Source organism: Heptranchias perlo, chromosome 3 (assembly GCF_035084215.1).
Source record: "Heptranchias perlo isolate sHepPer1 chromosome 3, sHepPer1.hap1, whole genome shotgun sequence".
NCBI lineage: Eukaryota > Metazoa > Chordata > Chondrichthyes > Hexanchiformes > Hexanchidae > Heptranchias > Heptranchias perlo.
The window spans coordinates 115,154,199-115,181,773 of NC_090327.1; the positions used below are offsets into that span (position 1 = coordinate 115,154,199).

A 27,575-nucleotide genomic window follows, 5' to 3' on the forward strand; every position below is an offset into this window, starting at 1 on the left:
TTTGACATAAGGACGTCTTTTAAGTTTTTTTTGTCGGTTTCCTGCCCGACAGGCCAGCCAGATTGTCATTCGGAGGGGAGAAAAGCCAGGGAGCACATGCCAACAGGTAAGTCTTAGATGGCAGGGTTGGGGGGGGGCAGCGCAGGGGTCGGGGGGGAAATCAGTCATCAGGGGGAGTCATGGGTCAATGGAGGGCTGGGGGTCATTGGGAGGTCGGGGGTCAACGGGAGGGGTTGGCTGTAATCGGGGGAGGGTCGGTCATCGGGGGTGTCGGGGATCATTGAGAGTTGTCAGGGGCCATCAAGAGGTCGTGGATCATCTGGGGATTGGGGGTCATTGTTGATCGTTCATCGGGGAGTCAGCGGGGGGGTTGGGGGTCAGGGGTCATTGGGGGGTTGGTCATTGGGAAAGTCAGTCATCGGGGAGGTTGGGGGTCATTGTTGATCGTTCATCGGGGAGTCAGCAGGGGTGTTGGGGGTCGGGGGTCATAAGAGGGGGTCGGTCATTGGGAAAGTCAGTCACCGGGGGGGTTGGGGGTCATTGGGGGTTGGTCAACAGGAAGGAGTCATTGCAGCGGTCGGCCATCTGGGGTGGTTGGGGGTCAACAGGTGGTTGGTCACGGGTCATCGGGGGTCGGAAATCGGGGGGGGGAGGGGAGTCTGAGATCGTTGGTGGTGGTGGGAGTCGCAGATCGGCGGCGGGGGGGGGAGTCGGAGATCGTTGGTGGTGGTGGGGGGAGTCGCAGATCGGCGGGGGGGGGGGGGGTGGTGTCGGAGATCGTGGGGGGGGTGGTGTCGGAGATCGTGGTGGGGGGGGGTGTCGGAGATCGTGGGGGGGGGGGGGTGTCGGAGATCGTGGGTGGGGGGGGTGTCGGAGATCGTGGGTGGGGGGGTGTCGGAGATCGTGGGTGGGGGGGGGTGTCGGAGATCGTGGGTGGGGGGGGGTGTCGGAGATCGTGGGTGGGGGTGTGTCGGAGATCGTGGCGGGGGGGGGGTGTCGGAGATCGTGGCGGGGGGGGGGTGTCGGAGATCGTGGCGGGGGGGGGTGTCGGAGATCGTGGCGGGGGGGGGGTGTCGGAGATCGTGGCGGGGGGGGGTGTCGGAGATCGTGGCGGGGGGGGGGTGTCGGAGATCGTGGCAGGGGGGGGTGTCGGAGATCATGGGGGGGGGGGTGTCGGAGATCGTGGCGGGGTCAAGGATCGTTGAGGGTGGTGGGGTCAGTGATTGCGCGTGTGGGATCGCTGCTGGTAGGCTTGTTGGGCCAGGGAGAAGAACTCCTGCTCCTCCGGGCCCACAAGCAGTGCAATAAAGGCACTTACCTGTTGAGCTGGGCCTTCTCGCCTCCTCTCACGTGGTGTGAAGCAGAAAGCCCGGGAGTCCCGGCCCCCAGGAGTTACAAAAAAAACTGTCAAAACTGTCAAAATGGAGGCCCACAGCCTCCTTGAAAACTTTCACTGACTGACCCACCGCCCCTTGATACAATTTTTATCTTCCCACCCGCTCGTGGGGTTAAAATTTAAGCCCAGATGTCACGTGATCAGTTGTTATGTGTTCAGAACATCATGTGATCAAACCTCCAGCTATGCTTCCAACTAGAGTTGGCAACCCTACCCTGAGTAGTTTGAACTTACAATACTCGCCTATAATTAAAAGCACAGAATGTGCTTTCATTTCTTCTTCGGTTTCAATGCTAGCTTAGAAAAGGTCTAGGAAGAGAATGGTAATTTGAAAATAAATATCATCACAGTTGAGCAATGTAATGCTCTGGCTTACTGAATAACTTACATATTCTGTGATCTTGCTTAAAGAAAGAGAGGCTTTTCTTTGAGGTCGATGGTAGTCATGATGTGGAGATGCCGGTGATGGACTGGGGTTGACAATTGTAAACAATTTTACAACACCAAGTTATAGTCCAGCAATTTTATTTTAAATTCACAAGCTTTCGGAGGCTTCCTCCTTCGTCAGGTGAACGATGTGAAAATTTTCACATCGTTCACCTGACGAAGGAGGAAGCCTCCGAAAGCTTGTGAATTTAAAATAAAATTGCTGGACTATAACTTGGTGTTGTAAAATTGTTTACAATTTCTTTGAGGCACTACACACCCTGAGGAATCTGGCCTGTCATTTCTGATTGTACAGTGCATTTTTTACATTGAAAAGTACCTCATAAAACCTAACATTCATCAGCTCTATCACCTTCTTAATGAAAAAGAAGTCAGGTTTAATTTTCTCCTGCTTACCTGTATTTCAGCAGTCAGGTGCTTTAATCCTGACTGTGGTTTAATCCAATCCCCCCTTCATTTCATATAGCTTGGTAGTTTCCAGAATGAGAAGGTCATATTACTGAGCATGTCTGGTGCACAGCTGAGCTATGATGCAGTTGCTGAAGTACTGAATGCCAAGGCCTTGGGCAAATAGTGAGAGTACTGTATGCAGACAAAAGTGAAGTGGGAGGTGGAGTAATATTAGCTTCTGCCTTGCAAGTAAGTTGCTTTATTTGTCTGTAAATGCTGTTGTCTTGTGTGAATGGGAAGCAGCCGTGTTGTGGCTGCAGCCTTTTTCTGTAGTTAATGCACCGGATAATTGTTTTTTTATATATATTGTAAGTGATTGAGAGGAAACTGAATTTGTTAACATTGAGTGGCAAAAGATATTACCAAAGGCTCAAGCAAAAGCAAGGACATGTGTCGGGCAGGAATCTTTCTTTGTGCTCTGGGGATGTAAACAGTGTAATGCAATGGATGCTGAACTAGTTCTGTTTCAGGTAATCTATTGGACTGCTGCAATACAGTACGGTAATACCCAGTCCACTGCTGGAAGGTTTGTAAGCTGCTACAGATGACATCTACTTCTGAGTGATTAGAACTGCCTGCTTTAATTAGACAGCTGTACTTGTGGTTGAATGAGAAACAAAGCACAGCTTGGTAACAATGTAGAAGCTTCCTAGCTCTGAGCTCCTGGTTGAGGTGAAATATCTTTAACCATGTACAGACTGTAATAATGTGCTATGGATCTATCCAATAAAGTGCCCATTGCACAGTAATTGACTGTTTGAGCACCACAGCAGAATTTTTTGCAGCATTATAAAATAGAAGTATTTATTTCATTCTTTAACTTAAACATTGAATGGAGGAGATTGTGATTGAAGCAATATTAATTCCACACAATAGCTTATTTTGAATTTTCAAAATATTTTGGTATTTTAACTTTAAATCATATGTACTGGTGTATTAAAAACATGCTTTGAAGGCTGCAATGAAAACTCTGTGCTCCAGACTGAGTCCAATAACATTAGAATACTGAACACTGCAGTACTACAAAAATAATGAAGGTACAATTAGTTGATTATGGAATGCAAAACAGTGTTTTTATTTTTTCCACAATTTGCATAAAGAAAATGAGCAGACAGGAAGAATTTTTTTCTGTGTTTTTGAGGATAATGACTTGTAATGTTTGTGGTGCTGTATCTTATCTGAATGTTTGATCCAGCCAGCGATTCGATAACTGATGAAATCATCATTTTAAAAAACAAAATGAAAAATTGAGCAAACCTTACTGACTGGCTTAATCTTAACTCTTTCTTGAAGGGTCAGAGTCTGCATTCAAAGTGGTTTTCATTTGTTTGTCAAACACTTGATATGTTGCAAAAACATCATTGTGATGCTTTGTTTGCTTGTGACATTGAAAAAAGAAGAGTATGCAACTCCCCTCCTATCCTGGCAACAAAGATAATCCTTTTTCTCCATTCCCTCCCTGAAAGAGGTGAATCATGCTGGGACAACGTGCCCTGGCTGCTGGTAAACCTCCTATTGCTCTCCAAAATTAAAATTTAAACAAATGTTTCAGTCATATGAGTAATAATATATGAACATCAGGACAGCAAGGCATATATCTTAGGCAATTACATATCTAAGTTACCGAATTTGGTTAAACTAAATACTGAAAATACAGTGCTCAGAACATGCACAGTATATTGGCAAAATTATTTTCTGTGCATTTGTATTTTAAAATTTTGTTGTTAAGCTTGGGCCAGAACTGTTGTTATTTTACTGGATTGAACTTATGTTCATCTGTTTGGTTCAGATATTTGTGCAATCTAGACTTGGTTACATAGTGAAGTCAAATAACATAAATGCGCAGAGCAATTTATTATTCCTTTCATGGTTGTAATTATATTTACTTTTGCGGTAGGAGCAAACAAAAGTGGTGAGCTCCTCCGAGGATGAACACTTGTACAAAGGCTGCAGATCAAGCAGAGACAGTTAAATATTCAATAATAATTGTATAAGCAAACTAATACTGCTGTGAAAAGTCTTAAGTGGCACCGGGTTGACCTTGGGTAGACCGGAGATGGTAAAGATGTTACTGAAACTTTGGAGGGAATAAAAATGACAATGTAGTTCAAAAAACCTGTGCTTTGTTTATTTTCTCATCTATTCCTATACCTGGGAACATTGCTTCTCACCCTTCCAATTTCAAAATTATTAGATTATAATGATTTTGCACCTGCTTTAACTCAGTTTTCCAGGCGGACTGGGTAGGACAATGGGTTAGCAACGCAAAAAAAAAAGAATGGGTTAGCAATCTGTCCTTTCACCTCTGGAACCTGGGTTTGAACTCAGCTAAAACTAATGGGATGAAACTACTGAAAGATTCCTACAGAATGTTTTAACTTCCCATAATAGACCTGACCCAGAAAGGGCCCACAGCTAGTTGATAAAAGTTGACACTGGTGCAGTAGGGAGGGGTTATCTGAGGTTGGGTTTAAAGTGTATTGTGACATAGAGTAGAGGAAGCTTTACTCTGCATTGGGTATGTGCTGTACCTGAACTAGGAGTCCTGCATACTGATGCTGGGTGACAGAAGATGGAACATTTTCTATTTTCCCAGCAGTGGCAACCTTCACTTTGATGACTACAAAATAAGAAAAATAAATCTTTCCTTTCCGAACTGCCCTTTGTTTATATTAAAGGTGCATCTACAAAAAGCCACCAAAAGTAGCGACACAGGTTAATAAGGCCATTTAAAAAAAAATGCATTGGGGTTCATTTCTAGAGGGATAAAATTGAAAAGCAGAGAAGTTATGTTTAACTTCTATAGAACTTTGGTTAGACCACACTTGGAGTACTGGGCACAGTTCTGGTCTCCATATTTTGGAAAGGATATAGAGGCACTGGAGAAGGTGCAAAAAAGATTTACAAGGATGATACCAGAATTGAAAGGTTACACCCATCAAGAAAGACTGAACAGGACGGGGCTGTTTTCTCTAGAAGAGGGAAGGCTGAGGGGTGACCTGATAGATTATGAAAGGGTTTGATAGGGTAAATGTAGAGAAGATATTTCCACTTGGGGAGTCTAAAACTGGGGGCCATAATGCTAGACAGTCACTAATAAAACCAATAGGGAATTTAGGAGTAACGTCTTTACCCAGAGAGTGGTTAGAATGTGGAACTCGCTACCACATGGAGTAGTTGAGGCGAATAGCATAGATGCATTTAAGGGGAAGCTAGATAAACACATGAAGAAGAAAGGAGTAGAAGGATATGCTGATAGGGTTAGATGAAGAACGATGGGATGAGGCTCGTGTGGAGCATAAACACTAGCATGGGCCAGTTGGCCCAAATGGCCTGTTTCTGTGCTGTACATTCTATGTAATTCTATGCATCTGCTTGATGGAAAAATTGTATTTAAATTGTTTTTGCTTGCTTCTAACATACACAACAACATAAGTCATATACAAGTGCATCGCCTGTACATGGTGATGAGACAAAAGTGATGCACGGCTATTCTGGTTTCTGTCTGCCTAAATAAATAATAATTTGCCAAACACTTTTGATCATGAAGACAGTGCCTCCAAAAACGAAAGGTCAACAAATGTTAGTCCTACCTTTCTCTCTCCACAGCCTGAACTGCTGAGTATTTCCAGCATTTTCTGTTTTAATTATAGCCTCCAAAATTACCTTCATCGTGAAAGAAGTTATTGTAATATTTTTCGATTTGGCTGTCCAGATGATGACTTGTGATATTGGTGGTAGATTTTATTCAAATCCAGCAAACTGCATTTTAAGGATTTAAGGTTTAAAGGATAACATTTTGGGCTCCATTTAGACAATATCAACTCACAGTTTCTTTTTGCAATTATAGTGTAAATGAAGCCTAAATCCAAAGTCAAAAAGCCTGACAGCGGAGAGAAGCAGAATGAGACTGCCCAAAGAGGCAGCCTCACGCCATTTAATTCTGAAATAAAAACAGAAAATGCTGGAAATACTCAATTATCCGCAGTATTTTGCTTTTGATTTAATGCTGAAGTTAGGTTAACCCCTAACTGTGTTTACACTACACAAGTTTAATGTTGATGTGAAATGGAAACCGCACCTTTTAGATCAATCAGATCCAATGGTGTCATAGAATCATAGAATGGTTACAGCACAGAAGGAGGCCATTCAGCCTGTCGAATCTGTGCCATCTCTCTGCAGGAACAATCCTGCTGGTCCTACTCCCCTGCCATTTCCCCAGAACCCTGCCAATTTTTTCCCTTCAAGTACTTGTCTCATTCCCTTTTGAAAGCCACAATCGAGTCTGCCGACACTACCACCCCAGGCAGTGCATTCCAAACCATAACAACTCACTGTTTTTAAAAAAAAAGTTTTTCCTCATGTCGCCCTTGGTTCTTTTGCCAATCACCTTAAATCTACGCCCTCTGGTTCTTGACCCTTCCACCAATGGGAACAGTTTCTCTCTATCTACTCTGTCCAGACCCTTCGTGATTTTGAATACCTCTATCAAATCTCCTCTCAACCTTTTCTGCTCTAAAGAGAACAACCCCAGCTTCTCCAGTCTATCAACGTAACTGAAGTCCCCCATCCCTAAACCATTCTAGTAAATCTTTTCTGTACCCTTTCTAAGGCTTTCACATCCTTCCTAAAGTGCGGTGTCCAGAATTGTTGTGGCCAAACCGGTATTTTATAAAGGTTCATCATAACTTCCTTGCTTTTCCATGCTTCTGTTAATAAAGCCTGGGATCCCATATGCCTTTTTAACTGCTTTCTCAACCTGTCCTACCACCTTCAACTATTTGTGCACATAAACCCCCAGGTCTCTCTGTTCCTGGACCCCCTTTAGACTTGTACCCTTTAGTTTATAATTCCTCTCCTCGTTCTTCCTACCAAAATGTATCACTTTGCACTTCTCTGCGTTAAAATTCATCTGCCAGGTGTCTGCCCATTCCACCAGCCTGTCCATGTCCCCTTGAAGTCTATTACTATCCTCCTCACTGTTTACTACCCTTCCAAATTTTGTCATCTGCAAATTTTGAAATTGTGCCCTGTACACCCAAGTCCAAGTCATTAATATATATCAAGAAAAGCAGTGGTTCTAGTACTGACCCTTGGGGAACACCACTGTATACCTGCCCCCAGTCCGCAAAACAACCGTTCACCACTACTTTCTGTTTCCTGTCACTTAGCCAATTTTGTATCCATGCTGCCGCTGCCCCTTTTATTCCATGGGCTTCAACTTTGCTGACAAGCCTATTATGCAGCTCTTTTATCAAATGCCTTTTGAAAGTCCATATACACCACATCAACTGCATTGCCCTCATCAACCCTCTCTGTTACCTCCTCAAAAAACTCAATCAAGTTAGTTAAAAACAATTTGCCTTCAACAAATCCTTGCTGGCTTTCTTTAATTAATCCGTACTTGTCCAAATGACTGTTAATTTTGTCCTGGATTAGTGTTTCTAAAACTTTCCCCTCCACCGAGGTTAAGCTGACTGGCCTGTAGTTGCTGGGTTTATCCTTACACCCCTTTTTAAACAAGGGTGTCACATTTGCAATTCTCCAGTCCTCTGGCACCACCCCGGTATCTTAGGATGAATGGAAGATTATGGCCAGCACCTCCGCAATTTCGTCCCTTACTTCCCTCAGCAACCTAGGATGCATCCCATCCAGACTGGGTGAATTATCTACTTTAAGTACAGCCATCCTTTCTAGTACCTCTTCTTCTTTATCAATTTTTAGCTAGCCAATCATTTAATGACATTTCTTTAAATAGAAGTATTTATTATTGGTTCAACTTCAAAATGACTTCACTGTTAGCAATTAAAATTGCTGCAGAGGCTCACTACTGCATGCCTTATGATATTTGGTCCATTATAACTGCATGTTCCTGTATGCTGATGGCAAAATAAGTTTATACAACAGGTTGACAGGCGCTGACACAATCACTTGAGTCATCAGGCTGATGAACTGTTTGGTAAAGTAATATTTATAGACATGCTCGCACCCATGAAACCAAATCCCAACAAGAATCAGTACCTTCAAGAGAGGATGAGGGGAGGGGGCGGGCGGGAGTGAGGACATAAATGCAATGAGCTCAGGGCAATCTTACTTCATGGCCATAAAGACAATAAAAACATCCAAATCAGAGTATTTGGTTTAATAGTCAGTAATCAAGCTGAATTAAACAATGGCTGTCTAATTGACTCTGAAAATATTAATGTGATAGTGACAGGTAGCTTCTGCAGTTTCCAGGAATCCTCATTTGTTTTGGTGATTGCTCAGATTGTAGAGGGTTAAGGTGGCCACGAATAGTGGTGCCTCCAGAACTGATGGTTGTGTATCATTTGTTGCTTTTTTTTCTGTGCTGCAGCCTGTTTCAATCTATCCAGTCTAATGCCAAGAATCATATTGCTTTCCTTGCAAGGAATTCCGAGCACAAGTCCTGATTCAGCAGTGACCTATATTAACAGTTATTGAATGGAATGCATTAAATAGTCATTAGATGTAGACACGGTGTGCGTGTGTGCAGACAGGAATGAGAGTTTCAAGTATCACTAGTAGTAAAATTCAGTGGAGAACAAAAAAAGGGGTTACTATGGAATACCTGCAGATTTCCAAATAATACATTTTGGAGGTTTTAATGATCAGCCTTTTGTCTTATAACTTCGTAGTGCCTGCTAACCCTTTGAACAGTCTTGTACTGCTTCAGCTTTCGAAATGTATTTTTCTCGTTCTTAGCCAAATGCAGACAGGAAGAAGGATAACATACTCTTTTATTCCTTCACCTCTCCCTGCTATGTCATGCCCCATTCCTGGCTGAGACAGTGACTTCATCAACATGTATCTTTCGTATTACATCTGCTAAATTGGTTTTCTGTGCATTCTTTGGCAGAGTGTTGTAAAGTAGGTATTAAGAAAATGTAAGGTGACATTTTTTTGGAATATGAACAAATCAGAAGTAGTCTTAAGGGCCTGTGAACTATGTGCCTCGGGGGCTCCCACATGTTGGGACTTTGGAGGCCCCTATCACCAAGGCTTCCAAATCCGGTGGCATGCTTCACCGTGGACAGAGCCACATTGTGTCTGATGGGCCAACTCACAAGCCCAGAAAATTTGAATTGACTGAACAGATTGTTTTTATGTATGCTACCGTGACAACTGAAGATTGCCACTCCACCACAGTCCTCAATTGCAAAGCAGTGCAGGACAATTTGCACTAAGTGTGAACTGGAGGTAGCAGATCATTTTGTTATAAATTTTAGGTGTGCCTCGGATATTCTCTTGGGTTTATGTCACCGGTATGTCCTGTAAGTCGGCCCTGCATCCCTTACATTCTGGTGTTAGCCGGCACTGCCCAGTATCTAGTTATAAAGTGGATAAAGCTGGGAAGGTGTAATGATGCCTCTCCCTTGTCACATAAATTGGATATCATGCTCTTTACTGGGCCACTTCGGAGGGCAGTTAAGAGTCAACCATATTGGTGTGGAACTGGAGGCCAGACTAGGTAAGGACAGCAGATTTCCTTCCCTAAAGGACATTAGTGAACCAGTTGTGTTTTTATGACAATCTCACAACTTCATGGTCACTTTTATTGATATCAGTTTTATTCACAGATTTTTTTAAAAACTGAATTCAAATTCTCAAGTTACCATGATGGATTTTGAATTTGAGTTTTCTGGATTATTAGTCCAGGCCTCTGGATAACTGATCCAATAACATAACTGCTACACTACACTATAATGCTTCTATAACAGATATGCCACCCCAAATTGCAGCTGTATGCTCACATTTGTTTTCCTTTCTTTCTGGTCAGCCTAAAGCTGCAAAACTGATTAGCTGCATCTAAATTTCCAGCCCAGGCCAGAGCCTGCCCCTCTTGGCCTTTGGAACAGATCTTCAACATGTGTTGCACTGCCCTTCTGTTCCGTGTTCATGTGAAGTGGGCTCCTTGAAGTGATACATTTTGGCAGGAAGAACGAGGAGAGGTGATATAAACGAAATGATGCAATTCTAAAGGGGGTGCAGGAACAGAGAGACCGGGGGGGGGGTATATGTGCACAAATCTTTGAAGGTGACAGAACAGGTTGAGAAAGCGGTTTAAAAAAACATATGGGATCCTGGGCTTTATAAATAAAGGCGTATAGTACAAAAGGAGGGAAGTTATGTTGAACCTTTATAAAACAATGGTTTGGCCACAGCTGGAGTATTGTGTCCAATTCTGGGCACCACACTTTAGGAAGATGTGAAGGCCTTAGAGTGGGTGCAGAAAAAATTTACTAGAATGGTCCCAGGGATGGGGGACTTCCGTTACGTGGATAGACTGGAGAAGCTGGGGTTGTTCTACTTAGTGCAAAGAAGGTTGAGAGGAGATTTGATAGAAGAGTTCAAAATCATGAAAGGTTTAGATAAAGTAAATAAAGAGAAACTGTTCCCATTGGCGGAAGGGTCGAGAACCAGAGGACATAGATTTAAGGTGATTGGCAAAAGAACCAAAGGCGACATGAGGAAAAGCTTTTTTACGCAGCAAGTAGTTATGATCTGAAATGCGCTGCCTGAAAGGGTGGTGGAAGCAGATTCAATCATAGCTTTCAAAAAGGAATTGGATAAATACTTGAAGGGAATAAATTTGCAGGGCTACGGGGAAAGGGCGGGGGAGTGGGACTAAGTGGATTGCTCTAATAAAGAGCAGGCATGGGCTCATTGGGCCAAATGGCCACCTCCTGTGTTGTAACCATTCTAAGATGCTATGAGTATCTCCTGCCGTTTTCTGAATAAGTGTTGATTTAACAACCCCTCCCATTGTTCAAAATAGTTAAGGATAATCGTTTCAAGGGCTGCATGTAAACATACCAATCCCACTTTTGTCCCAGTGGTTCCAACATTTCCCTATGTTTAAAAACAAGCGAGAGCAGATCCCATCTTTGTGAATTAACTCTTAAAAGTCCCAAACCTGACCTTATACCTAAAACCTGCTGCAGCTTAAAACAAAAATCTTTCCCAGATCAAATAGCCGATTATCTTTAATTCTAGCAATCCTATTAGAAATCCATTCTGTGAGTCTGTGCATCAGACCTTGGGTCTGAGACTGCGAGACTTCGCTGCCAATGTTGAACTTTGTTAGATGTGAGCTCAGGTCACAGATAAGGCTAGAACATTGTCACCTTGATTCTCTGTCCCGCATTTGTGTGTAGCAACACTCCACGCTGGCAGTGAAGTCTCAGTTTCTGCCCAGTAATTTTTGTTTGCGACAAATGGGGTTAGTGGTTTGTTGTATTTGCTCTTAAGACAAAAAACTCTGACCTATGATAAAGAAAGGATAGATAGTTGTGTTGGGGTTTCAATGTACTTGGAATGTATATTTGTGAAGTATTTTGAAGTCCATTTCAGTGATTTTTTTTTGTATCTTAAGTAATAACCTGAATAAGGAAAAAATTAATTCGATGTAAGTATATTCTAAAGAAAACAATATTTTTTCATGTTTCCCGTGGTATTTGAAGAGTACGTAAATATAGATCAAGAGGAAAAAGACATTAGAGAAATATAGTGAATACAGTGCCATACAGCGCTCTATGCACTGAGTGTATACAGTGAAATACAGCGCATTACTTAATTTACAGCATCACAAAACTGTGGTCAACTTCTTTATACATTAGATATAGAATTTACTGCTAATAAACTGCTGATTATTTTTTGGTGAGCTAGTACTAATCATTTTTTTAAACAGTACCCTATAATTTGGGCATACAGTCTCTCTTTTTTTCCTTCTACAACTATCAGGAAAGATTGAACAGGCTGGGGCTCTTTTCTCTAGGAAAGAGAAGGCTGAAAGGTGATCTGATAGAGGTCTTTAAAATAATGAAAGAATTTGATAGGGTAGACTTAGATGTTTCCACTTGTGGGGGAGACCAGGACTAGGGGCCATAAATATCAAATAGTCGTGAATAAATCCAATAAGGAATTCAGGAGAAACTTCTTCACTCAGAGGGCCCCTGAAGCCATATAAAAGGGGGCTCTCAGCTGCAGCTCACTGGATCAATTGCCAGGAGTGTTTCCAGCTTCCAGATCGCGTCCTTTGCACTTTAGTTGCCTTACAACCCTTTAGTCAGGTGTCTCTTAGTATGGGAGCTGTTCTTGCTTTTTTGTTCTGGATGGAGGAAGACTCGAGAGGGGGAGGAGGAGGAGGAGGAGCAGCAGCATCAGCAACCACCACCAACAGCACCTGGGCCTCTCAGAAGTCAACAGGTAAAGGTCGGGGGAAGGACCAGGTGCAGGAGGCAATATCCAGCACACGGGGTCGACAGGCCAAGAACCATCACCTTGGATCTAGTGAGGAGCAGTGCAGGAGGAGGCTGCACTTATCCAAGCAGGCTGTCATAGACCTCTGCATCCTCCTGCAACACGACCTGCTGCCTGCTGGACCAGGGGGCATGTCAGTGGCCCTCAAAGTCACCACAGCCCTGAACTTTTACACCACTGGATCCTTTCGGTTTTGCTACTGGGGATATCAACCACATTTCTCAGTTTGCAGATCACAACTGCATTAAGCAGGTGATTGACACCCTATTTGCCAGGGCCTAGCAATACGTCACCATCCACACTGACCTCAGTAGTCAACAGGACAGAGTTCATGGCTTTGCAGCAATTGCAAGCTTCCTTCACGTGCAGGGTGTGATTGACTGTACACACAGTGTAATGAATCGCAGTTTGCTGATGATACAAAGCTAGGTGGGAAAGTAAGCTGTGAGGAGGACGCAAAGAGGCTACAAAGGGGTATAGACAGGTTAAGTAAGTGGGCAAGAAGGTGGCAGATGGAGTATAATGTGGGGAAATGTGAACTTATCCACTTTGGTAGGAAGAATAGAAAAACAGAATATTTATTAAAAGATCAGAGACTAAGAAATGTTGGTAATCAGAAGGATTTGGGTGTCCTTGTACACAAATCACAGAAAGTTAACATAAGCAATTAGGAAGGCCAATGGATGTTAGCTTTTATTGCATGGGGGTTGGAGTATAAGAGTAAGGAGGTCTTGCTGCAATTATCTAGGGCTCTGGTGAGACCACATCTGGAGTACTATGTACAGTTTTGGTCTCCTTACCTAAGGATTGATATCCTTGTCTTAGAGGAAGTACAACAAAGGTTCATTAGATTGATTCCTGGGATGAGAGGGTTGTCCTACGAGGAGAGATTGAGTAGAATGGGCCTATGCTCTCTGGAGTTTAGACGAACGAGAGGTAATCTCATTGAAATGTATAAAATTCTAAGAGGGCTTGACAGGATAGATGTTGAGAGGCTGTTTCTACTGGCTGGGGAGTCTAGAACGAGGGGACGTAGTCTCAAGACAAGGGGTCGGCCATTTAGAACCGGAATGAGGAAAAATGTATTCACTCAGATGGATTCTTTGGAATTCTCTACCCCAGAGGGCTGTGGATGCTCATTCGTTAAGTATATTCAAGGCTGAGATCGATAGATTTTTGGGCTGTAAGGGAATCAAGGAATATGGGGATCAGGCGGGAAAGTGGAGTTGAGGTCGAAGATCAGCCATGATCTTATTGAATGGTGGAGCAGGCTTGAGTATGGCTACTCCGGTGCCCATTATGTTCTTATGTGCTTTCACCCTAATCATGATGGTACCTCATCGAAGGCCTTTTGAAAATCCAAGTATATTACATCTACTGCATTACCCTTACCTACTCTTTGTTACTTCTTCAAAGAATTCAATAAGGTTGGTCTAGCATGACATTCATTTTGAAATCCGTGCTGACTATTATACTTTCGTTTTCTAGATGTTTTTCTTCTCCATCTTTGAGTAAAGATTCCATTATCTTTCCTACCACTAACGTTAAGCTAACTGGTCTATAGTTCCCTGGACTTGTTCTATCTCCCTTTTTAAATATAGGAATCACATTAGCTGTCCGTCAGTCCTCTGGCACTATCCCCTTTTTCTAATGAATTTTTATATATATGTAATCGTACCTCTGCTATCTCTTCCCTAACTTCTTCTTTTAGTATGCACAGATGCAGTCCACCCAGACCAGGGGTTTTATCCTCTGAGTTTAACTAGTTTATCAATTATCTCCCCCCTTTCTATATTAAATGTATCAATACCTTTTTTTAAAATCTCTTCTTCTAATGTCATATCCACACAGTTAGTCGCCCTGGTAAATTTTTCAATATTTCTGCCATTTCGCTGTCATTACTTGTGAGTTTATCATGTGCATTCCCTAATGGCCCTATCCCTATCCTGCTTTTCTTTTTGTTATTTATATGTCTGTAGAATACTTTACTATTTCTTTTATATTCTTTGACAATTTAATTTCGTAGCTCCTCTTTGCCTTCCAAATTGTTTTTTTTTTACTTCTTTCCTAACTTTTTTTTGTCATTCTCTCCTTAATTGTCTCTGTACTTAGTGTATGCCTTTATCTTTAGTTTCGATTTTGCCCTTATCTCTTTATTCATCCATGATGTTTAATTATTGGCTAGTTTGTTCTTGTTTTTTTAGCAGAATATATTTCTCCTGAACTCTATTGATCGCCTTTTTAAATATCTCCCTCTGCTGTTCTATCTCTTTGTTTGTCAATATTATTTTCCCGTTTGCCTTCCCTAGTTCCATTCCCCTCAATTATCTTTTTCTCTAATCTATTACTTTGGTCTTTGTCTTTCTTATGTCTTTCTCAATCATTGTTTGGCCTAGATTATGTTTTGATCGCTATTGCCTAGATGTTCCGCTACGCTTACTTATTTTATCTGCTCTGGTTCATTTCCCATAGCTAGATCCAGCAGTGATTTCTCACTTGTTGGGCTTCTTACAGACTGGTAAGAAAGGAGTCCTGTACACCTGTGAAAACTCCATGCCCTTTACCCCTTTCCCTACCTCTTGCTAGTTTATTTGGGGATTGTTGAAATCTCCCATGATTAATATTCTATGTCTTTTACTCATTTCATAGATTTGCTCACATATTTCTTCCTCCACCTCATGTCCTCAATTATGTGAAATATACAATACCCCTATTATTATACTGCCGTTATGTTATCTCTGGTACCATTATTGTATAACCAGGCACGTTTGGCTTCTTTTTTGCGTCACTTATCATCCTCGGTTTCAGAAATCTGCTCGCTGTGGGTAGAAGTGCCTTGGTTAATTTGCCAAAAAGTCTTGAGCTGATGAGTTTCGCAGCATTCCACATTTTTTTTAAACCAGTTATGAAGGGTCATCACAGGCCTTGTGTGCCTTTGCTATTTCAATAGCACTCTGAGCTTTGTCATTTTACTGTGGACACCTTGGCGAGCTGGTGATATGATTGAAATTATATTGTTCAGTGAACCCTTGGAGTTCCTTTGAGCTAAGTGCAGGTCCATTGTCTGATATAGCCTCATCTGGAATACCGTGGCATGCAAAAAGAGCTTTCATCTTGGCTATGACTTGTTTCTCTTTGCTATCAGTCAGTGGCCTAGAAATTGGGCCGCATAACGCCCGTTTTTCAGGCTCTAAGCGGCCTACCAAGTCCCCAAAATTTCAGACAGGAAGAGTGTACGCACTTCCAGCTGGAAGTGCATCATCCGCCATTTTGAAACACAGGAACAGGAGTAGGCCATTCAGCCCCTCAAGCTTGTTCTGCCATTCAATCAGATCATGTCTGATCTGTATCTTAAAACTGTTTACACGCCTTTGTTCTGTAACGCTTAATACCCTTGCCTGACAAAAATCTATCAGTCTCAGTTTTGAAATTTTCCTTTGACCTAACCGCAACAGCTTTTTGGGGGAAGAGAGTGTCCAATTTCCACTACCCTTTGTGTGAAGAAGTGCTTCCTGACATTACCCCTGAACAGCCTAGCTATAATTTTAAAGATATGCCCCTTGTTCTGGACTCCCCCCACCAGAGAAAATAGTTTCTCTCTATCTACCCTATCAAACTGAGCGCAGTACGGCAAATGTGGTCTAACCAGAGCTTTATATAATTGTAACATAACTTCCACCCCTTTGTATTCCAGCTCCCTTGAGATAAAGGCTAAAATTCCATTAGCCTTTTTGATAATTTTTTGTACCTGATTTCAGGGGATTGTGCATGTGCATGAAGACTTGTCAGGTACGGAATTTCAATAAAAGAGCTTAATTTTTGTTTTAATTAAACGCATGACTTAGCTGGGCCAACAAGTACAACTAATTTTCAGAGTGGAGAGAGAGGAAGGACAATAAATGGAAACATCCTCGGCCCTGTGGCAACAGAGACTGAGTATGGCCAATTTCAGTTTCAGTACAGTCTGCACACTCATAAAACTGACCCCTCTTGGAGCGTGGTGGGCAGATTATCGGAAAATCTCCCGGGTTGCTCACAGCAGTATGAGAGAGGTTAATCTTCAATTTCTGGACAATCCGGGAGAGTAGATAACCCTACTTGGATATTGTCAGATGAGGTCAACAGCAGACCATTGAAACAAATTGAATACAAAAGTAGAAAATTACCTTTCCAACAGGGTTTGGCCTTTCCTGAGGGCTGAGGAAATTATTACAGCGTTTTGTCAATTTTTATATTTTACTTGTTCAAGCGTACAGTTGCTGCATCTCTCAAGTGCTATTTGTATTTCCAAAATAAATAAACTTTAGTGGCCTCTAGCTTTTTATGCTCTAGTGTCATTTCAACAGCTTTGAAGCCTTAATTTCCAGGTTGTGGCCTGAATGAATCACAGTGAGTGAATGACCTTTCTCCAACACCTCTCTCATTTCTCCTATATCAGTGTCCGTTAATTTTTTTCATATTAAATTCCACCTGCCATTTCTTAGCTCATCTAGTTAAAATCCCATTGAAGTGCTTTTAGCTCCTGTATATTTAGTTTGCTCCATACACACATTTTAGTATCATTAGTAAATTTGATAATACCTGTAAACAAGAAGGTTTTTCCACTGTATAATGAGCAATGTAAATATCAGAAGGTCCTGTGGATCTGCACTAGACATCCCCCTTGTTCATTTATCTCATTTATCACATTTACATTTTACTGCAATCAATTTTCAGTCTGGTTAGCTAATTTGCTATTCATTCCATACAGTTTTATTTTCTTCAAAAGCATCAGGTGTGGAGCCTTGTCATTGTTGACGTTTTTTTTTAAATTGCTGCCAAACTTCTAAAATGCCCCTGAGGTGTTTGGATTGTCTCAAAGAACCTTAGAGACCAAGGTGGCCATTTTGTTGTAATTTACTGCAAAGGCTCGAGACGGGAGGTACATCAAGGGTGTCTGCATGAAGGAAGGGAAAGTGAAGGAAAACCAAAAGGAGAATAAGAATTGCTCTGAAGAGAAATCAGAATGAAGGTAAATAAGAACAGCAGCAAAGAAACCATGCAGAGGAGTGATATGCAGCAAAGTGACTGAGAAAAGAAACGAGATAAAATAAAATAAGAGTATGTATGTTAGTATTAACCTTGGATCAAAGTCTCTTCTGTATACAAATGGCAGTATTAGTACAGAAAGTTGCACTATTTTTTCAGGGTGTTTTCACACTTGGGTGTTCAGTGCCCAGAACTGCAAGCAAAAGTAAATGGGAAAAGTTGATACAATGGCTGAGATGTTGCACAAATTGGAGCAGGCGATTGAACCTTTGTGTGTCCACCATGGTGCTTCTGTGCACACTGCCTCCATGAACAGCAATTGTGCAGAATGTATGAAAATTGAGCAATACTTGGAGAGTATGAGAAGGGAGAGGATGAAGGAGAGCAGCTCCTTATGATGGAGCACTTTCTCTTTTCAGTGATTTCTCTAATTCACACTCCCAATTTAAGGTTATGTTTTCTTAGATTCAGGCAGTACAGCTACAACCAGTCAATCTTTGAAAGCATGTTGTCTAAATGATAGATAAATCTATACAGGTAAATATCTCTCCAGGTGCACAGACTACATCTAAAGTGCTTTCAGCCCTTTCCCATTGCAATTTGTCAGAGAGTCATAGGAATTGCTGGATGAAAAAAGCTGGACATGTATGCTGGACATGTATGCTCAAGCTGTCAGGAAATGCGTCAATGCCAGATTCATCAGCCGCACTCAGAAGACAGTCCAGAATGTCACCCGAGCACAACGCAACGCCATCAACGCTCTCAAGACCAACCGCAACATCGTCATCAAACCAGCGGACAAAGGAGGAGCCATAGTCATACAGAACAGAACAGACTATTGCAAAGAAGCATACCGACAACTGGACAACCAGGAACACTACAGACGGTTACCCGCAGATCCGACCAAAGAACACACCCACCAGCTCAACAAACTGATCAAGACCTTCGATCCAGACCTTCAAAGCATCCTACGCATTCTCATCCCACGTAATCCCCGCGTGGGAGACTTCTACTGCCTCCCAAAGATACACAAAGCCAACACACCCGGACGTCCCATCGTATCAGGCAACGGAACCCTGTGTGAGAACCTCTCTGGATACATCGAGGGCATCCTGAAACCCATCGTACAGGGAACCCCCAGCTTCTGTCGTGACACTACAGACTTCCTACAAAAACTCAGTACCCACGGACCAGTTGAACCAGGAACACTTCTCACCACGATGGACGTCTCGGCACTATACACCAGTATCCCCCACGATGACGGCATCGCTGCGACAGCATCAATACTCAACACCAACAACAGCCAATCTCCGGAAGCCATCCTACAACTCATCCGCTTCATCCTGGATCACAATGTCTTCACCTTCGATAACCAGTTCTTTACCCAAACACACGGAACAGCCATGGGGACCAAATTCGCACCCCAATACGCCAACATTTTCATGCACAAGTTCGAGCAGGACTTCTTCACTGCACAAGACCTCCAACCAACACTATACACCAGATACATCGACGACATTTTCTTTCTATGGACCCACGGCAAGGAATCACTAAAGAGACTACACGATAACATCAACAAGTTCCATCCCACCATCAAGCTCACCATGGACTACTCCCCAGAATCAGTTTCTTTCTTGGACACACGAATCTCCATCAAAGACGGGCACCTCAGCACCTCACTCTACCGCAAGCCCACGGACAACCTCACGATGCTCCACTTTTCCAGCTTCCACCCTAACCACGTCAAAGAGGCCATCCCCTATGGACAGGCCCTGCGAATACACAGGGTCTGCTCAGACGAGGAGGAACGCGATGGACACCTACAGACGCTGAAAGACGCCCTAGTAAGAACGGGATATGACGCTCGACTCATCGATCGACAGTTCCGACGGGCCACAGCAAAAAATCGCATAGACCTCCTCAGGAGACTAACACGGGACGCAACCAACAGAGTACCCTTTGTCGTCCAGTACTTCCCCGGAGCGGAGAAACTACGCCATGTTCTCCGCAGCCTTCAACATGTCATCAATGAGGACAAACACCTCGCTATGGCCATCCCCACACCTCCACTACTCGCCTTTAAACAGCCACCCAACCTCAAACAGACCATCGTTCGCAGCAAACTACCTAGCTTTCAAGAGAACAGCGTCCACGACGCCACACAACCCTGCCACGGTAACCTCTGCAAGACATGCCAGATCATCGACACAGATACCACCATCACACGAGATGACACCACCCACCAGGTGCATGGTTCATACTCCTGTGACTCGGCCAACGTTGTCTACCTCATACGTTGCAGGAAAGGATGCCCCAGAGCATGGTACATTGGCGAGACCATGCAGACGCTGCGACAACGGATGAACGGACACCGCGCAACAATCGCCAAACAGGAGGGTTCCCTCCCAGTCGGGGAACACTTCAGCAGTCATGGACATTCATCCGCCGACCTTCGGGTAAGCGTACTCCAAGGCGGCCTTCGAGACACACGACAACGCAAAATCGTCGAGCAGAAATTGATAGCCAAGTTCCGCACCCATGAGGACGGCCTCAACCGGGATCTTGGGTTCATGTCACGCTACACGTTACCCCACCAGCGAACAAATGTTATCTGTTTTTAATATAATGGGTCATTTGCTGGCTCTCTCTGCCTTCCGGATGTTTCTGCCTCTCTCTGTGTTTTTTTTCTCTGTTTTTTTTCCCTGTTTGTTTTTTTGTTGAATGTGTATTCGGGGGTTCTGCAGGTGACACCTCTCTGTCTGAACACGGTGATTGCCTTGGCAACGGGCAGTTGCAGGGGCAGTCTGTAAACACCATGTATTGTTCAATATGTATAAATGCGTAGGCTTCAAGGAGCTCTTGAAACATTTGCCTGAGGAAGGAGAAAATCTCCGAAAGCTTGTGAATTTAAAATAAAATTGCTGGACTATAACTTGGTGTTGTAAAATTGTTTACAATTGTCAACCCCAGTCCATCACCGGCATCTCCACATCATGGATGAAAAAAGACCAAGATCCATCTAGTTTGCTTTCTACTATAGAGTCATAGAGTTATACAGCACGGATAGAGGCCCTTCGGCCCATCGTGTCCGCGCCGGCCATCAAGCCCTGTCTAATCTAATCCCATATTCCAGCATTTGGTCCGTAGCTTTGTATGCTATGGCATTTCAAGTGCTCATCCAAATACAGCAGCTAGTTCTAATAATAGAACGCGAGTATCTTTATCATTTTAAAATATCAGCACTTTCATGATTATTTAGTAATTTAAATAATAGTGTACATATCTTTCAGCTTCAAGTTTGACTTTGAGAGTGCACGAATAGGGGTCTGTTAGTCACCTAAAGTGATCTCTCCATTTTAATTAACTATAGTTATCAGTGGACCATTTAAAACCTGATTAAGATGTCACCAGATATAATCTATCTATCGATCTATCTATCAGTAATTGGCTTGTTGTTGAAAGGAAGCAATACTGTAATACAGCAGCTAGCAGGTCACTAAAGTCAGAAAAGCATAAATAAGGTACCTTTCTGGCTACTTTGAATTCTGTAAAACTATACTGTTCAATGGAAAGATGTATCACTAATTGGATGTAGTTCCCTGACAGCAACAAAGTGAAAAATTCATTACTTTCACCATTTGCTGTTTTCTCCTCTGTGAAATTGAGTATAATAGTAAAATATGAAGATTTTGGTCTGTGCTGATAAGCGAGCAACCAATTTTCCACAAAACATAGAAAGAAAGAAAAAAAGATTTGCACTTATATCACTCCTTTCATGACCTCAGGATGTCCGAAAGCACTTTACAACCAATGAAGTACTTTTAAAACGTAAATATGTTGTAATATAGGGAAATGCAGCAGCCAATTTGTACACAGCAAGCTCCCGCAAACAGCGATGGAATAAATGATCAGATCATCTGTTTCTAGGTGTTGGTTGAGGGATAGATATTGGCCAGGACACCAGGAGAACGCCCTGCTATTCTTCGAATGGTGTCACAGGATCTTTTACATCCACCTGAGAGGGCAGATGAGGCCTTGGTTTAACATCTCATCCAAAAGACAGCACCTCTGAGTACAGCACTCCCTCAGTACAGTACTGAAGTGTCAGCCTGGATTATGTGCTCAAGTCTTTGGAGCGGGATTTGAACCCACAACTTTCTGACTCGGAGGCGAGAGAATTACCACCGAGCCACAATTAACGGTCAAAACATTCGCTTATCAGTAAAACAGTCGAACGCAAGAGAATTTTTTGTTGCCGAATTTTAATCGCAATGGAATTTTTTCCCTAAACACAGCCATTCACAATCTAGCTGTTTCTAATCTGTTGTAGTTTTAATTTATTGTTGAAATCGGGGAAGGTACGCAGCCTTTTATAGGGAGAGAAATTGTGAGCAAATTGAATTGTAATTAGGGTAAAATGTGTGATCTGAGTTTAGAGAAAAAATGAAATTAGGAATTTTGCATTTGAAATTCCAGCAACAGGAACAATAACATTGAAGGTATAAACAAAATGGTTTTCTGTTATGAATGTTGAGTTAGTAGGTGTTCACTGTTTCAATTTTGCACTCCATAAAACACATTGTACAATTGAATACGCATATCTGTTCTGAAGGCTCGTTTGTTTTCTCCCTTGTTTTTCATGCTTAAGAGCAAGGAAACAGAAAAAGTGGCTTTAGGGAGGGGGAAAAGTGTGAACAGCAAAGTGACTAGGAATGAGCAATAAGTCTGAATTCTCAGTTAGGTTGATTCATTTTGAATAACAATTGATCGTTACATGCACAAGGAGACATCTTGCTTGGTTTGTGCTCTTTGTGATTCTACAAGGCGATTTTTTTTTTTGTGGCACCATATGTTTGTGGCTAATGACGTTTAAAAAGAGGAACTCTTTGAATGGCATGTGATTTTTTTTCTATAATGGCCCGTGTCCGGATCAATTTTCATGATGGTTTACTGATGTGACCATTTCCTTTTGGATTCTGGGAATACGAATCTAAAAATGGTGCATGTGGTATTAATGTAGGAATGTTTAAAGCGTTTGGACGTCCTTCCCCTATCCGCTATCTAAATCATAGTAGGTACGGCATAGGAGGAGGTCAGTCGGCCCATCGCGCCTGTGCAGCTCTTTGAAAGAGCTATCTGATTAGTCCCATTCCCCATTGCCCTGTAAATGTTTTACCTTCAAGTATTTATCCAATTCGCTTTTGAGAGTTACTACTGAATCTGCTTCCACCACTTTTTCATGCAGCGCATTCCGGATCATTACAATTCAAAGCCATTAACCCATTTATTTCAAAAGGTTTAGTCTCCACCGCAGAGTGTGCCAAATGAAGTCATTAAGCACTTGTGTGCTAATATTGCATACAGTCATTTCTAGGCTCTGTGGTTATCTAGTGCCAGTATGTATCCAGGTTATTGGAGGTTCTACTGGTCATAAAGCAGTGGCCTTTCAATTTTACACTTCTTCCCTAAAGCAACAGTATTGGCACCAATCAAAAATAACAAGAGGAATGTGCATCTGTCATAACATTACAGCAACATGCTTTAGAAAAGTACTGAAAGGCAATCTTAAACAGATATTGTCTTCATAGCCTTTTAGGAAAGGAGAAGAGCTGCATGTGATTTTCATTAGGAACGATGGTGCTCACAAACGATGTAGTGGAAACGAGCATAAAGAGCTACAAAACACTTTTTCATCAAGACATTATCACTTTAATATAAAAGCCACCCATTTCTTATTCTGAAACAATTTCAGACTTGGCAGGAGGAGATTCCTGATGAATTGAAGAATTACCACTTGTAGGGTTGAGTATTTGAATAAATTTGGATTTTCGGTTCAGCTTCAGCATTAGTAGGTCTGAAATTTGGCTCTTGTAATGAAAATCCAAATCTTAAACTAAAGATGTACACATCAGAGTGGCAGTTCATACAATAATTCCATCTGTGCCAAGGAGTATGGGTATCAGTTTTAGCTATACTAAGAAGCATAGATAACAGGCAGTGCCATAATTGATGGAACAATTGAATCCAGAGAATTTGGTTTGCTGTTTATCCTTGGCTACCATTGTTACAACGGACACCTTCAGCATCTAATGCGACCTTGTAGATAATGTACCATTGATGGTTGACAGTTTAAGGGTGCACTTTGTTAAATCAAGCATGCATGCTTTCCATTTTTTCTTGTTGCTGACTAGGTCTAAATTCATTTTGCCATCTGCTTTTTGTGTTGTGAGCATACAAAAGTTTACACTGCTCCTGCGATATAACAAAGTATTTCCAAATTCTGAATTCCTGGTGCGCAAACTTTAGAAAAATGACATTTATGTATGTAAATACAATACCATGACAATTAATTTCACTTTAATATCCATGTAAATTGGCTGACTGCAGACCAGCAACTAAAATGTTAATGCTGACATTTGTCCTCCTTCTTTGCATAAAGAAGTTAATTTAATTATTTCAGGCCCATAGCAGGCAATAGTATCACTTTTACTGGATTTAGGTGGATTATGCTTCAGAACCACAATTTATCTGGAAGACCTTCATAGCCGATGATTTGATTTTAATGCAAATTTCTTACAAGGCCAAACATCAAATATTAATTTTCTTCAATAACAGGGCTAAAGTCATAAAAGGACAAAATAAATATACTAATCAAAAAAAAGGATGCCAATTTACAACAGTTTTCCCAGAAAAAGAATCATTTGTGCAATGTTTTGAACTGTGGACTTCTGTGATATGGATAAGTCTAGTCAGTAACACTGAGTTATTTTCGCTGAGTCTTCCTATAGTGTATTCAGGGTAGGATGACATGACTGGAGAGAATGACATTACCATGTCCAGTTTGCACTATGTAGCTATGTTACGTAAATCTCCATGGAAATTTGGCTTCCCCCTCTACTTCCCAGATATCTCTTTTATTTACCATTCAAAATTCAGTGAAAAGCAATATAGCGCAACCATGGACCACAAGCCAGTGATAGCAGCATGATTTTATCCAAAGATTACTGCATGATAATAAAACAAAGAATTTCTCCTGATGATGTTACAAGATAGAATTCTCTACAACACAACAGCATATGGTTAACTGGATATCTTAAGTAGAAGAGAATGATTGAAATCAGGTAGACTCTTTCAAATTAATACCAAATCTTTTTCATCACCTATGTCTATCCTGCCCTGAACTCTGATGTTGGGTGTCACTAAACTACCCACTTACATGTTGAGGCATCACAGCCAAGCATAATCTTGCCTGAGCTAATGTCCACTTCCAACATGGGTTATTGAATAGTTATGATGACTGGGAACCTGGCTGATTTTTTGTTAAAGTGAAGCACTAAAACCAACTGTAGAGGCCCTAAAGCCACCCTTAACATAGACTGGAGATTGTTCCTGGGACCTTCTTGCTGAGCCAGCAGGGTATTCCACAATTACGGAATTTTTGACAAAACCATGGGGTCGAACAGTTCCATATGAATGGAATAGTGGTTTTTATATAATTGTCAAAGACCATCTGTGTTGACAAACAGAGATCCATTTGCTGTGCTTTAAAATTTTAAGTCATTGAAGCATTAAATACCAAACTTCATTAACTTTATCCTGTATTTGCCCTAAATATCAGAGTGGACTATACCAACTGAATCAAACAGCATCAGAGAATCTTATTTCAAAAAATACATTACCACATTAGTTGATCCACTAAAATTACTCTACAGCACTAAACTAGATTTTCTGTAAAATAATGCCAACTCTTAATTCAGCAGGTGTTTTTGTTTTTAAAAATCAGGAGTTGTTTTGTGTATTTAAAATCTTGAAGGAGAACTAAAATCTTTGCCAAGGTTCTTCCAACCCATCCTCCTCTTTGTTGTGAAGAATGCTATTTTGAAACCTTCCACCAAGAAAGAATCACTCAGCCTTTCTGATATGGACATTATAGCAATCAAACCTCCAGCATTAGTAGTGTATAAACAGTGCCAGGATTTTTTTTAAGCGAGGAAATTCACATGGAAGTTGTTTGTGCACCTTTTAAAATGCTTTCCCCGAGTTTCCTTACACTTTGAACCTTCCCGCGATCCATCCACTGAGCCCCCACTGATCTTGTTTGCCTATGTCACTGAGAATCTTACAGCACCAGGTTATAGTCCAACAGTTTTATTTGAAAATCACAAGCTTTCAGAGGCTTTCTCCTTCGTCAGGTGAGTGTGGGATTCCATGGAAGGTACCGCATATATAGTCAGAGAACAATGCCTGGTGATTACAGATAATCTTTCCAACTGCCCGTTGTCAAGGCAATCAAAGGAGTCGAATAGTGTTCTTGGGTTCATGTCACACTACACGTAACCACACCAGCGAAAAAAGAGTTATCTGTTTTTAATACAACTGATCATTCTCTCTCTTTCTCTTCCTTTCTGATGTTTCTCTCTCTCTCTGTCTTTGGGTTCTGACCATTTGTGTATTCGGTGGTCCTGTGTGTGGTGTCTGAACACTATTCGACTCCTTTGATTGCCTTGACAATGGGCAGTTGGAAAGATTATCTGTAATCACCAGGCATTGTTCTCTGACTATATATGCGGTACCTTCCACAGAATCACACACTCACCTGACGAAGGAGAAAGCCTCCGAAAGCTTGTGATTTTCAAATAAAACTGTTGGACTATAACCTGGTGTTGTAAGATTCTTTACATTTGTCCATCACAGTCCATCACCGACATCTCCACATTATGTCACTGAGGGCCAGTGGGGGAGCAGCTATGTGTTTACTTGTTTGTCACTGCGCTCTGGATAATGTAGACTGAGATATAGGAGGTGCAGCATCTGCGAGGATCACCTCATCAAGGCAGAAGTGAGGAGTTTGTGAGCTGGAAACCTCATAGTGATTTTTGCAGCTTTTGAAATGCCTTTTGAACCTTTTTTGCATTTTTCTGTACAAAATCCTGCACTTGCTTCTGACTACCTCGCACAGGGTCAGCCCACCGGAAGATTTTGAAGGGGTGTAAATTTGAAACTAATCTGTGGAAACAATGGCCTCTATCAGTGGGAGGGCAGGAAGTGTGTGGGCAACGAACCTGGCAAGGCCGGGGACGTGGAGACACTGCCGATTTTAACGGCAGGGCCTCATTTAAATAACTCTTCACTGACTCCCGCCTGGCATCCGGCCAGATTGACTGCCTCGGTAGAGTAGGAATTGAGCGGCAGGAGGCTGGACCCGTGGGGACGGTCCACGGCAGTCAGTGGATGGAGGGGATTGAGAGCTCCAGCGAGTTCAGGGAGGGAAGGCCCGGGACTAGGGAGGCCCAAGAACTCCTTGAGGGGCCTGAAGGGAAGCACTCCTGCTCCTCCTGGCTCTCAAGGTGTTCTAAAAGCAACAGATCTTTAATACTTACCGTAGCCGGTTGGAGCCTTCTGCCTTTGATCTGCTGCCGGGCAGCCATCAGCACGGGACTCCTCCTAACGCTCAGTTAATTCTACATCGCAGCGCAGATGATGTCATTGGGCCGCGACCTTTGAATATTAACTAGGCCCCCACCTGCCTTGTGTGGGAGCCTCGTTGATGGCTTGATTTGGGGTTGTAAAAATGTAAACGGCAGAGAAGGTGGCAGGTTGGAGCTGGGAGGTAGAATTTTTAAATTTTAACCCCTCCCACGCACCATCCCCGCTGGGCGGGGGTTAAAATCGGGGCCAGTATTTCAGTGAGCAAGTGGTCAATCTGTGGAACAAACTCCCTAGGGAGACGGTGAAAGCAGTTAGTATTGATTCGCTCAGAAAATAACATTTTCGGATACAGTATCTGACTAATTTGAGATATGACATGTGGTAAGTGCAGTATGCTGGTGAGGAACAGGTGATTTTGGACTTGTGGTTCCCAAATCTCTCCACCATTGAGGTTTTCCTTGTGTCTTGTGTGGGTCTGTTGTAGACTAATTAATAGAGATTGATTTTATCAGGCGACTACCAGTAAGTTCGCTGATGATACAAA

The 27,575-nt window shown here is 42.3% G+C and overlaps 1 protein-coding gene and 1 long non-coding RNA gene across 3 annotated transcripts in view; one reads left to right on the forward strand and one right to left on the reverse strand.

Moving 5' to 3' along the window:
• LOC137319276 (uncharacterized) overlaps positions 1-27,575 on the reverse strand; it is a 92,560-nt gene that overhangs the window by 24,409 nt on the left and 40,576 nt on the right. The gene's annotated exons all lie outside the window — the stretch shown is intronic.
• The window catches only part of oxr1a (oxidation resistance 1a), a 701,118-nt gene continuing 675,954 nt past the window's right edge, over positions 2,412-27,575 (forward strand). For both annotated transcript variants that reach the window (XM_067981541.1, XM_067981543.1), the window contains exon 1: positions 2,412-2,482. The gene's annotated coding sequence lies outside the window, so the exon portion shown is untranslated. The remainder of the gene's footprint in view (positions 2,483-27,575) is intronic.